Source organism: Periplaneta americana, chromosome 6, assembly GCF_040183065.1.
Source record: "Periplaneta americana isolate PAMFEO1 chromosome 6, P.americana_PAMFEO1_priV1, whole genome shotgun sequence".
NCBI classification, from domain to species: Eukaryota; Metazoa; Arthropoda; class Insecta; order Blattodea; family Blattidae; genus Periplaneta; species Periplaneta americana.
Window position 1 is genome coordinate 102,822,408 of NC_091122.1, and position 14,489 is coordinate 102,836,896.

The window sequence follows — 14,489 nt, forward strand, 5'->3', positions numbered from 1 at the left end:
GCGATGCGCAATATGTAGTAAAAATGCAAACATGGGTAGTTACCCACCACTAGGATCGCTACTATCGCCTCATCATCGCAGATCTCTCTCCTAGCAGACGACAAAATATGTTACACTTTCGTTGTCGTGTTCTTTTGGAGAAATTAACATCTTCCTTCCATTATTGAAATATTAAATGCATAAAGTTAATTTATTATTTTAATGAAGTATATTAAATTCCACCATAAACTCGAAGATACCTGCAAGAAATAAGTTAATATAATTTTTGTTTGTGCAAAACGAACTGAAATTTACTATAATAGCTTCACTCATTCAAGATTATAGCGATAATTATAAATTAACTATGAAACCAATAAATATTAATTTGCATTTCCCTTTACAACAATAATAATGGAAATATGAATTAATGGAGTAACTTACGTCTACCGGTACTTGTAGTGTAGGATTACGTAGTTAACAAAGTGGGATGAGGTTAGGCAATAATAATCACACCAGAATTAGAAATGAAACGTGATCAATAAATGTTATTGTAACAGACTTTTTCTAAGTCTCTAGTAAAGCAATAAATAAAAATAACAACAAAATTAACAGCTATAATTAAAAACATATCCTTAAAAAAAAAAAGTAGGCCTAAGCAACAATAATCCCACCAAAATTGAAAATAAAACGTGATCAATAAATTTCATTAAACCAAACTTAATTTTTATACGTATTGAATAACATAAAAAATAATAACAAAATTAATAGCTACAATTAAAAATATATCCTCTGAAAAAAAAGTAGACCTAACCTTTATTTCTCTGGAAATTTAGCAGCCTAAGTGACAGAGCTTTAACCGGTATCTAATGTCCTTTCGGTTAGACTGAAACATTTCATTGTGAAATTTAAGGATATAATCTATTCTAACAGTCACAAAGAACTTCAAATTTGAGGTTTTTTTTCTGCACAGCATTTTTTTGGAAACCCAGGAATCTTTCGGAAATCGGAAAAAGGATAACTCTGGCCTCTTTCTCTTACTGTTGCTACAATTTATAGCACTACAAACGTCTCCTCCTTGTCCCATATTATTATTCCAATTATTATATTTTAGCCATTAACATATTTTTCATTACAACCAATAACGAACATTTCACAAGCATCAATGTGAAATACGCAACGAGCTAGCACTCGATAGAAATACGACACAGTCCAAATTCGACCATGGACAGTCTATTGTTTCTAGTTGCTAACCGCTTGGAGCGCTTCATCACGAGATTTGCAAAAACACACCTCAAGCTTCGCGACTGGATATAGTAGACTGTGATTTTACCACAGTCTAGTACAGGGACCGTCAAGTGACTACACTCTCGTGCGTACGTACAAACCCTCAAGCCCTCACGTACGGCTACGGGCAAGGGTAGCTGCTTCCACAGTGGCGGAGCTAAGAACTTGTATGTGAACTAAATTTGTGATAAGAATGTAAATTAATTTCAGCTTTTAATTGAAGCACGCTTTCACTGTTAATTGCACTATACTGAAAAACAGTCCTCTATACAATTTTGTACAGTTAACTATATACGAAACAAATTTTTGCATGTTTGCACAATAATGAAACAAAACAAAATATACACTTTTATACAGATTAATATACTGTTTGTCTTCTTCTCATTGCTATACAATTCAATTAACAAAATAAAACAACAGTACAAACGTTGTTATTCAAATACAATTCTCTAATAATAGTACTTTTTCTTAAACATCAGAGATCCGCTGCGATTTTTGCAGTTTTCTGTTAGTAAGCAGCTATTTAATTCTCGGAGCTATTGTTTTAGTACCAGCCAATCGCAAACATGCTTTCAATTGTTCATCACTTAGTTGTTTCTGTGACGTGACTTTGTAAACTTCATTAAACAAAACAGTGTTTCGCATACGTAGGTTGTCCCGAATATTTACAACGTTCTTGCAGCAAGATTGTACTGTTTAGGAAACCTTTCTCGTGGAAAACAAGTATAGAAATGGTTAATACTTTTTTCTGTTTTGATACTTATCCTTTAGCTCAATATCGCTTTGTAAATCAAGTATTTCTTATTGTAGTTCAGCAGGAATATCCAGGACACTCACTGAAAAAGATATTGCAAATATCTTAAATTGTTGTTCAAGATCTCTAATATCCTCAAATCTACGTTCGAAACTTCGCACAATTGTTGCATTATTCTTATGTATTCTTCCATGTCCAAGGCTTCTAACAGGTTTCCCATGTACATCCATAAATAAGGCAGTTTCATTTCTAAGTGCGAGAAAACGTTCCAGAATTTTTCGACTTCACCACCTTACCTCAGTATGGTAGAGTAAATCCCCATACTGTTAATACCATCAAGCAGTGCCCTGAAGTCCCTGTGATTGAGTCCTTTAGATCTTATGAAATTAATTGTTCGCATAACAACATCCATTACATCGCTAAGGTTCATGTTTTTAGCACATAAATATTCCTGGTGCAAAATGCAGTGCACCGGTGCCCCCAAGCGACCTCGATAGGCTCCACCACTGACAGACTACAGTGTACTGCCCGCAGTGGAAGCCGTAAGCAGGCCTGTACGCCCTCTCGCGATCTTGACTCGGCTTGGCGGAGCCTGGTCTAGTACGTATATACCATGGATAAATATATATTTATCCATGTTTATACAATCACGAAGCTCAATACATACATGTAAACACACCTAGACAGTTGAAATATGCATCCATAGATAGTTGCTAACCACCAGGATCGCTACTATCGCCTCATCACAGACCCTTTCTTCAGCAGACGATAAAATGTGTATTGTACTTTCGATATCGTATTCTTTTGAAAAAATTAACACCTTCCTTCCACTATTGAAATATGAAATACATAAGGTTTATATATTATTTTCATAAAGTATATATTATATTTTATAAACTCACCTTCCTGGATCTTTCGGAAGAAGAATCAAATTATTGTATTTTAGCCATTTACAGTTATTACAACAGATAATGAACATTTCACAGTTTACACAACTTTTCACAACAAAGCGAAATACAGCACATTCAATGTATTTTCGATCTAGCCATAATGTATGTTCGGGTTTTCTATTTCAGTGTATGTAGCTCAGTGAAATATTATATTATAACCACAGTCTACTACTGTGTGTTCATTTCAAAGTGTGTCATGACGTCACTGTTGTTGGGTCACCGATTTGAAGCGAGTTTCAGCTTATATGTCAGAGAAGTTGCCTATTATTTAAGGCGTTCTTCAATCTGAACTTGAGAACGTGTACGATATAACTTGAACGTCGTAGCAACAGATGGCGGTCTGTACGGTCTGTGTGCTACCATAACCTTTTTCGAACTGTGTTTTGGGCCGGCAAGTCGTACGCAGGGTATTTGTTATAATCGGTTGCGAACGGTAACATTCCACAACACAAATCAAATACTCCGTGTCCATGTTGACCGTCGAAGTTAATGTCAACAAATACGTAAGTAATCGTCTTAACCCTCTCCCCATATCCCGACAGTACGTATTTCCAAACAGTTCACATTCCTGCCACTACCGGCGTTATCGTACGCATCGGTACGTACTCTTCAGAATGAACGCCGTACTTGCTAGGCAACTTCTCTGCCTCCTAGGTAATACACCTTTGCGGAAGTGTAGGAATATTGAATTCTCTAGGCTCATCGGCTAGCCACATGACGGCATACAGCGAGCCATGACACACTTTGAACTGAACACCCAGTATATACAGTCACGAAGCTTGAGTTTTGAGGGTGCTAGAAACAATAGACTGCGCCGGTACTATTTCGCATTGTCTGTAATGAGGCGATATATATTAGCGATCCTAGTGGTGAGCAACTATCTAATGTTTGCATATTTACTACGTATTGAGCTTCGTGACCGTATATACTAGATTGTGTTATGACTTTATTGCGTATCATTGCTAAGTTTTATTTAGTGAGTGTAATGTGTCCCTAAGTTCCGTTTACATCTTGTTGCATAATATGCTGCAGAAATATTACAAAACTGTGTTATTTTAATGTGAAGAGAATTTTACGTGCTAACATAATCTGTTCGCATCAACATTTTAAGTTTTGAATGGAAGCTATTTTGAGGTTTAATTTAAAAAAAAAAAAGAATTTATATTGTGATTTTAATTTAGCACATCTACCTTCCTTAATTTTAGACACAACATTTACCATACCACTCCTATGAAATTATTGTACGTACAATTGTATTACTTTGTCTCTTAAGTAGTAATACTCAATTGTAGTATTAAAATACAGACAAATTGAATGTCCGGGGTATCATACATGACATTATGCTTCATTATAATGTATGATTGTGAATGTAGGAATATAAGTTAAATATAGTAAGCATAACCTATAATTTTCATATCAATGGCAAGGCATTGGAGATCACTAAATTTAGACAGAAAGGGGCAACTGGTACAGTACACATAACCTATAATTTCAACATATCTAAATATTCGTGCGGTGCAACTGAAAATGCATAAATGAATGTTCAAGAATTTCGCAATATTTAATCGGAATAAAGGCAGGTATTACCAGAGCCTTCTTTAGTTACAAGCCAGGGCATGGGTAGGTTTGGCAACGCAGAGTGGAGGCGGGGTATTTTAAAGTGATATTGTGTTTGCTCATTGCTTTCGTTATACGTAACGCGTATTTTTTCAATATTACTTCATGCACAAAGGTAAGATCAAGATTCAGAGTAGTGATGTAAATTATTACGGGTTCGAAAATAGTGTTTTATTGCAATCAATTAGCTATACTTCAAAATACAGCGTAAGTAGGCTACTTACATGCAAAGGCTGCCACTTAAAATAAAAAAAAAAAGTTTTTTATTGATAGTACGAAGGTAAATAAATAAATAAAAAAGATATTCCTTGCACCGAAAATAATAAAATCAATAATGCAATAAAGACGTAACTTCCTACGCAGTATTCTTAAGTTCCATTCAGTTAACAAATTTGTGGCTAGCAAATTGACAATGTTTAGCGACTTAATGGTGTTTCATCTGTGAAAGGTTTAGGATATATTTTAATATTATCTTCTCCGATTATCTATCGTGTTTTTCTACAAATATTTCAGATGCCTAGAAAGTGCTGTGTGCCTATGTGTCGTAGCAACTACACTTATAATTTAAAAAAAATAAAAACATACTTGTTTTTTTATTGATGGTACAAGGGAAAATAAATAAATACTTAAAGAAATGTTACTTGTACCAAAAATAAATAAAATAATGACGTAATTTCGCAATACCCTATTCCAATCAATTAACCATTATGTGGCTAGTAAATTGACAATGTTTTGCCCCTTAATGTTGTTTCACCTCTGACATGAAAAATGTGTAGGATATCATATGCATTTTAATTTCATGTGATTATGTCGTGCTTTTTTATAAATATTTCAGATGTCCAGGAAGCCAGTTTTAGTTTGAACCTGGCCAGTCACCATAACAATACTGTTATCCTAAATTATTTGTTATAAACGTTTTAAAATATAATTTTAAATAAATATAACTACAGAAAACAAGCTAAGAATGTGAATTATGCAAATAGGCCTAAAATAAAATGTAAACAGAAGAAACTACTGACATTCCTATTATAATAAAAGTATGAGGATGTAAATACAGTTAAGCCAAGTAAAACAATCTATGAAAAAATGAAAACACATCCCTTCAACATAATACTTAACAAAATGCAACATTATCTATTAAGTATTATTTTTCCCCCCATTTCTTAACTGTAAATGGCACAAACGCTACTTAGGTGTACATTTTTCTGACATTTTGTATATTCGATTCCCTCATTGTTTCAAATGCATATCATTTTACCTTTTAGGTGTGTTTCCAAATTATATGTAATACGCTTTGTCAAATCTGGCAACCTTTCTTCTTCCTCTATGTATCAATTAGCGTAAACTCAGTGGACTTTAAATCCTGTAAATACCAAGTGGGTGAATGTAGAGTATCCAACGCCCACTGAACGAATTAAAGGCGGTCAAACACTGTCGTACTCCCGCGCGCTCTCGTAAGCGAGAGCGGCTGAAAGGGAGTGCTGCCACGGGAGTCTCGTGTACCGGTAACAAAAGCTCGGCAATGAGAAGTCCCGGGATTCCCGCAGCGAATACGGTGACGAAGTTATGCAGTGTTTGTGCCACATAGGAAAGGTTGAAGCGTGCGGTGACAGCGATACATAATTTTGTATTTCATGATTTTGAAACCTGGTTGAGTGGAAGAAAAGGCATTATGGCCTTAACTCTGCCAGGCAAACTAAAAATAAAACTAAAACTACTACTACTACTACTACTACTACTACTACTACTACTACTACTACTACTACTACTACTACTAAGCTTACTACTACTACTACTACTACTAAGTTTTTCAATAGTGAAAGTATATTCCTTCTTTAACGAATAAACATTATGTATTATTATTATTATTATTATTATTATTATTATTATTATTATTATTATTATTATTATTATTATTATTATTATTACTATTACTGAATTATAAATGTATAAAACATTTAAATAAATAAATTGCTGTAAATTCTAAACACACGTTTAGTGCTTTCGGAATACAAGATTTTATTTAGGTCTACAGTACTACATCATTTATTTGTTTACTTGTAATATGCAGGCTTATTGTTCTTGCCAACTTAGACGACCTCACGCACACCACTCTGCTGACTCGTGCCTTACCCAAAACGTAATAAATTATACGGTACATGCCTGTTAGTTATGCAGCGTTGTCACATTATGACTCTGAATTAGCCCAGCCGCTGGGATGAGGCAAATAAGATGTTTTTTTTTTAACAGAGAAGTTAGTAGTTATCTCTTGCGGCAAGATAAGCTGACCTCTCTACTCCTGCTGAGGTCGTCTATTTTTGGCAAGCCGTTATAAAATAATTGAGTTATGGACGCGGCCAACTGCATAACATAAACATCGAGAGCATGATGATGTGACTTCTTCCTCTGTGCTGGGTCGTCTAAGTTTGGCCAGTACAATATCATTCAAAACGTAAGGCACAATATCACATTCACACAGTTGTATGGTTACACAGGCTGTGATGAATATTAATAATGTTATTATTACAGGTATCCATAAATAGCAAGTCACAGCAATTTAAACAAAACTTCACACATACACTAATACTAATTCAAACTAATAAAACAAAAAAGTTTATTCAATGCAATGGAAATTAGTAAATAAAATGTAGGCCTAATATTCAATACATATTATTATTGTACATATGGGTATAAAAATTGAAAATAAATGTATCCTTTCCTCACTTTTGTACTTACTCCTACATTATAATCTTGTTAATGAGAACTTAGAAGCTACCTGTCAATTAGACTTCGAAATCACTGTTCAAATCCATTCAGTTGGCTCTTTTATTATTATGAATAATTAATATATCGTTTACACGATCAGGATCAATAGAGCTTCGTTTCTCCGATACAATCAGTCCTGCCCAGCTAAAATTCCTTTCACTTGCAGCACTGCTTGCGGGAATGCAGAAAACTTCTTTTCCTAATCTAGCAAGTTTCGGGAAAGAGCCTGCATGTAACTTCCACTATGACAGAAGATTTTTGCAATCATCATCTGTAGTATTCATGCTCATGTACTTTTCCAGCTCGTCTCTGTGATTTGATGTGGCTTAGCGCCATTTTCGAAATTTCTTTGAGGGAGAGGGCGAGGGATCCTCATTCACTTCCACTACTTTTACTGTATTTAAGATCTTTCGGACGTTTTCGTGAATTTCCTCTCTTTTATCTTCCCTCAGAACTAAAAGTTCCTTGAAAGATGGATGAAAGAAAGTGGCCAAGTAATGTCTATCATGCAGTTCATTCAGAAGTTTTACATTTATGAACGTTTCTGTCCGTTTTTTTAATTTCCTCATGATCTCATCATCATCAGCAGTTATTTCGCAGGAATCTAACAATTTGAAAACCCATGGTACAACAAATGGCAAGGTCGGTTCTTTTGCGCCTTCCAAGTCATCTGTGGCCTCTTTGAAAATCTTCAAGATATTAGTTATGTTTTCCATTATTTCTCCGTGGTAAAATGTCATCTTTTCTTCCTTCATTACATCTTTCAAAATATTCTTTATCTGATCTCTCTGGTTATGGAACGAATCTAACATCATATAAACACTATTCCACCTGGTCTCGATGTCAGGAAGCAATGATTTTTCTAGTCTAGTGACTAAACTGGAGCGTTTCATAAAGCCAAGGACTTTACGTGCGGTCTGGATGGAATGAAACACATCAGGAATCTCATCACTTAAGAACTTCTCATTCAGTGTGTGTCTTAATACTGTATTAATGCAATGCATAATACAGGGACATCGTTTGTGATTTTCCAGAGCTTTCTTAATATTGGGTCCCTGGTCTGTCACAAAGGTAACGTTTTGTAACTGTGTGGGAGTAATATCTAGCTCCGCCATTTGCTCATATATTTCCGTGAGAGTGTTTGCACCAGTTTTAGTGACCTCTGGGAATTTTGTCGTCAGGAGCACGTTGTTCCTTAACTCCCATTTATCCTCACACTCCTCTATATAGGACGATGTGATTTGTCAGGTAATGAATCTTCTGATATTTGTCAGTCCAGAGATCGCATGTCATTGCACATTGATCTCTGTTAATAGCTTCCTTTACTTTAGGAATCATTTCATCTCTGACTTGGTCAGCCAGATCTCGGATATGTCGAGACACAGTCCTCGAGGAAGGCAAAACATCTTTAGCACTGATCTGTCCATATTTGATACCTGTATTAATTAATTCTTGAGACAGATTAATGAACCCCTCGCCGCTGACAATATTGAAGGGACGGAGGTCCATTGCACACATAGACACACATTTGTCTCTAACCGCCGTTCTAGCAGCCTTAGAAACTTCGTTCTTTGATGAATGCCTGTTTTCTTTACATTTATATCTCAACATTCCCGAAGTGCTACCGTTATAAATAAGCAATGTGTTGCAACCCTCTCTTTGACAATGAACATAGCCAACAGGAGCATTTGTGTCCTTTTGAACTACCAACTGAAATCGTTAAAAAATATATAAATTACAATGTATTCTATAAGTGAAATATCTCCGTGGCTTTTAGCGTTCAAAATAATACAAAATCTCATGATTACAAGAGGAACATTATTTCGAAATAATTAGTCAAAGTGAAATACAGCATAACTTAATTTCCGTAAATTCTATGCTACAATTTAAGCACCAAGGATTCATAAAATGCTTACCCTGAAGTTCTCCCAGCTACTGCTACCCCGACTTACACCCGGTTTATCTAGTAGAATGTAAGTTCCATCAGCTAGTTTATCCAATACACTTTCTTTAGCTTCCGCAGCCATTGTACACATTATTTTACTCATGAAGACTGTACTGTACTTCTCTGTTTATGTGAAATGCGAGACTACGGGACTCCCGCTCGCTCCCGCTTGCATTCTACTCCCGCGCAGTCCTTGGCAATCCCCTCCCACTCCTCCGCAGTGCCGTTGTGGAAGCAACGGGAATGGAGAGCTTTGGGAGCGAGATCCGAGCGAGACTGAATGCGTATTTGACCGGCTCTAGAACGAATATTTCACTTTTATCACTGCCAATGTTGCGCTATAATCGTATATGCAAGGTAGGTTATAACAAAAACTAACCAAACCCAACCTGTCAAAGAAGCAACAACATACTAAATATGTGTAAAATTGGCCTATGTCTCTATAGTGGTCTGCCCAGCGAATAGGGATTATAAAGAATGGGCACTTCACGTCGGTACCATGTAGCCGGACTGATTTCAATGACCTTCAAGCCAGCTAAAGCGTCAGATTCTGCTTTCTCCCTAGAGTTGGCGCTGACATCACACCAGCTAGCAGTCGACACAGCGGAAATATAACACATACAATTAATACATCTAGGTACATTATGTACTCAAATAAAATAATAAATCTTTCTTTAACTGCAATGTCTAGACTCTAGAGTTCCTTTATAATGAGAGTTGAGACGTTGACCCCAACAACAATTAAAATATGTAATGATTTAATAGCGCTGAAAATGGAAAAACAAAACTCTTACGAGAAGTAAAACCATATACCTATATTATATTATTATACAAATATTAAACGAATTCGATACTTAATTTTATAATGTATTATATCTGAAATATAAAATATTATTATTACAACTAGTTTGTCACTGAGAAATAAGGAAAAGCTGTTAACTTGAATTTATTTGAAGCAAAGCGTTACTGGATTATGCAATAAGGTAGGCGATGTTTGGATCCTGTGCCTTAACTCTATCACAGTCTAAAGCCCGGTTCAGACGGTGCATGTTTCTGTGATGGATTCCAAGGTGGCAGCGCGAATGGGTCGCCTGCGTGGTCACTCACCGGAAATAATGCGCTCTGGTGGCTCCGTGGATGGCTAGCTTGCTGGATTTCGAGGATAGGTTCCTTGCTATTTTCCCTGCGTGCTTCTGTGCTGGTTCAGTGTCACCAAAATAGTTGTTCTCCAACTAAATCTTTTTTAAAAAATGTATTTCTAAGTTTCTAAGGATAGAATAATCAAATATAGAACTTTAGTTGTTTTAAACTTCTTGTTTAATTGCTTTGTTGCAACATTTACTATTGTTAATGTAGAATTTTAGATGCTTTCCACTTATGGTTAGTTTCTTATTTATCATGAGTGTTATCTATGCCCGTGTTCACCATTCTCGATTAAAATTTGACCATGGTTAAGTCGGCACTTGACCATCTTCAACGCCAATTTGCGGAGTATCAATCTTGATCAAAGTTAAACAAGCCAGTTGATGATGATCAAATTTGATCACGGGTGTGGGACCGATTATCTTGAATTGAACATGGTCAAGTCGAGAAAACCAAAATGGCGGCACGATTTGACGTACTTGTTGGAATTGAAGATGAAATGGTGTATCTTGAACACGCAAATCATTGCGGAAATAACAGAATTGTGGCGAAGTGTATCAACAACGGTTAAAAACGCAGTAATCATAGATTACGAAACGGCGGTTAAACAGTAACAGTGGTTAAAATGTAATTTCTGTGCACCATTTACAATTACCGATTACTTAAACATGGCTAGCTGACACCTCATTTAACCAGAGTAATGTCTATGATGGTACATTGTTTCTACAAAATTACTAAAGGAAAGCATCCATACCGCTGCAAAGATAATAGTCAATGTCTAAAAACGGCTGCGCTCACTCCGTTCTACATCGAAATGAACGTGTCCTACATTTTCGTTTTGCATTTGTTTGCCTTTTGGAGCTGTTATATTTGCGAGTTGCATTTCTTTGCTTTTCAGTGCTGTTAGGTTAAAATCGTACAAAATAGAAAATTGAATGCAAAAATGATTATATCCCAATGTGAGGTTGAAGTATCGATAGACTCAATTACTAGATTTAAATATAATATATATAAAAAAAGATGGAATATATATAAAGGAAAAGGATGCAGAAGATTAGTAGGAATGTGTATACGATCCAGGACCCCATTTACACGAGGGAACTGTTCATTATCCCAAGATCCATCCATAACCTCTCTTTGTTCAGCCAGTGACATGGAGAAAGGGATATTCGAGTATTCTCCCTTTTAGTACAGAAAATAACAATTACATAGAATCGTAATATAAGCAACCGATCCATAGGAGAAATATGACTTTGTGTGTTATTTCAAGTGATCCATTTGTACATTTTGATAAACGAAATACCTCCTGAAATTTTCTGTCACCTAATTCCTCGTAAGAATTCTCTCTTTCCACTAAAGAAACTTCACGTTCATGCTCTATCCAAGAAATTCAAGTAGGCTACTGTGCGATAATAATTGTCTTAGAAATAAACATATGTGGCTCTGGCCGCCATTTTGCTTTACTTGCTCTGCTAATCACTGGTTATCTCTTTTAACCACTCGAATATGGACGGTTAGAGATTACTGTGGTTAACCTCCTATTTAAGTTGTAACCGAGGTCGATCCACTGTAAAAATGCTTAACCAGCGGTTAGGTGGCAATTTTAACCGGTGATTACACTAACCGACGTTGATGCACGTGTGCATTGGTGTTATTGTAGAAAGAGTAAGTTTGTAGATGAATAATAAAAATGTTCCTTTTTTTATCAAAATAGGCTAATGTTTTATATGTTTCTGCTTTGGAAGATCGGGACTTTACTTGAGGACAAAATATTATTTAGGCCTAATTGTCCAATTTTGTTAGCATAATAATAAAGCAGTTATTCTATGCCGGTAATAATATAGCAAAACTAAATGACCATTTTGTAGAATGCGAGATTATCACTTATTAGCTATAGATTTACCGTTTGAAACTATTAAGACCTACATGACGTTTTGGACAGTTAGGCTATTTACGATTGAATTAAGAGAAATTACACGGTACCTTCCTTTCCCTCTTACTCCAAAATTCCAACCTTGTGAACACAAAATAAATGGATACATTTCAGAACAAGGATACTTTCCTTTCCCTCTTACTCCAAAATTCCAACCTTGTGCACACAAAATAAATTGGCACTAAAAACTTCCTTTTCGTATGCATGATGGTGCGTATTCGACATACACAGACGAATTGCTTTTTTTTTTTTTTTTTATTTTAAAATAATTGTTAGCGAGGTATCCGTATACTGAAATTTTTCCAAATAAATTATTGTCTTTTTCGTAAGCAAGATGATGAGCATTCGACAAACACAAATCTGCTCTTTTTAGTATCCTATTTCAAGATAATTGTCAGTCAGGTATTCGTATACTGAATTTTTCCCAATTATTATCAATAATATGAAATAACCACTGTATAAATTACGTTCCAAATTATGTGGAATTATGTAAACACGTATAACTCATGTGAATTGTGAGGTTAAATCCAACCAGGTAGCCTGCTTTTCTCTTAGAGAACTTCCGTCAGTACTTTTATTCTGTAATATGGATGCATAATTGCTGACGAGTTCTAAAGGAATTCCCACTTCGAACTGTGAGAAGTTCGGTGCTCTTTTCTTTTTTCTTCCATGATTATTGAAACTTGTTATTTGAAAACTGCGAGGATGTTTGAAAGCAGTCCGACAAACAAAAACGAAGCGATTATTGACAGAGTGCGTTCGTTCGCTGTTTTATACGCGATAACCTAGCGCTCAGATGATTCTTCTCAAGCGAGCATACCGTCAGCTGACGGTACTGAGTTGATCGAGGGAAAATGTCGGTGCACCGCATCTGTAACTTGATCATTGTCAAGAATTAACCATGTTTCCGTGATTGCTGATAAACGGGCTAGATGATCGAGAATGGTGCACACGGCCATTAGACTTTTCTGGGACCTTGGGAGCGAGAAAACAACAGTGTGGATCAACCTCGGGAAGATTGCAGAAGCTACTATTTTAAGGGGAGACGATGGTATTTTTGATGAAAAATCACTAGATTTTCAAAAAAATTATTTAAATTACTCTGTGATATGTGTGAATCGCCATTTTTAAACTTCCTGCATTATGGATTTTTAAATCACTCGCCCACTTTTAATGTTGTTTCCGGTAAATTAAATTTTCAAAAAAAAAAAAAACTACCATTTGATATGTGTGGAATACATTGCATAACATTTTGTGGGTATTTGTGCCCTTATAGGATGTTGAGACGTCATTTTTAAACTTCCTGCGCTATGGATTTTTAAATCACACGCCCAATTTTATTGGTTTCCAGTAACTTTATTTTATTTGCTACATTGCCAGACAAAATGAATATAATTTCTGAACTATTAAAGATACATGCATGACATTTAGAACACACATTCTTTAGACTATTAGGAAACTTTTCTCTGTAACAGAATTTTGTTAATTGATTTCATTTTAAAAATACGTGCGTTTGTTTGCAAGAAAGGAAATCAGAAAATTGTTATTAAATTTTAATTGTTTATTTTACCAACGTAGGACTAATATCAAAATTCTGTTACAGACAGTTTGTAGAACATACTTTTGCAAATACATACTGTTTGAATCTATCTTTAAAAACGGTTTAGATATATCGGTTTTAGTACAATCCTGCATTGGGTATATTTTTTTCAAATTTGGGCCCCCAAATAATTTTTTTTTTCAAAATATTTTTATTTGGTTGAGTTGCCACAGCTATGAGCTCTCTACATACATACAAAAAATTAATAATTTACACCAAATATGAAAAAAGTTTTGAAAAATACCATCCTCTCCCCTTAAGACAGCAAGTCGAAAATTTTGATTATGAATTCCTACGGTTGGACCAAGATCAAGTCAGAACTTTAATTGAGGCGTACAGAGAAGAAACATGTTTATATGCTATACAAACAGCATTGTTAAGATATCTTGGCCCGTATTTCTACGCAGTAACCATTTTCGGCTCCACATTCTACTCTTTTTAATTTGATCCGTCTCCTCAGCGTTCAAAGCTAGCAAAACAGCAAAGGCTGCTGAACGTCTTCTTCGTACACCTTCACA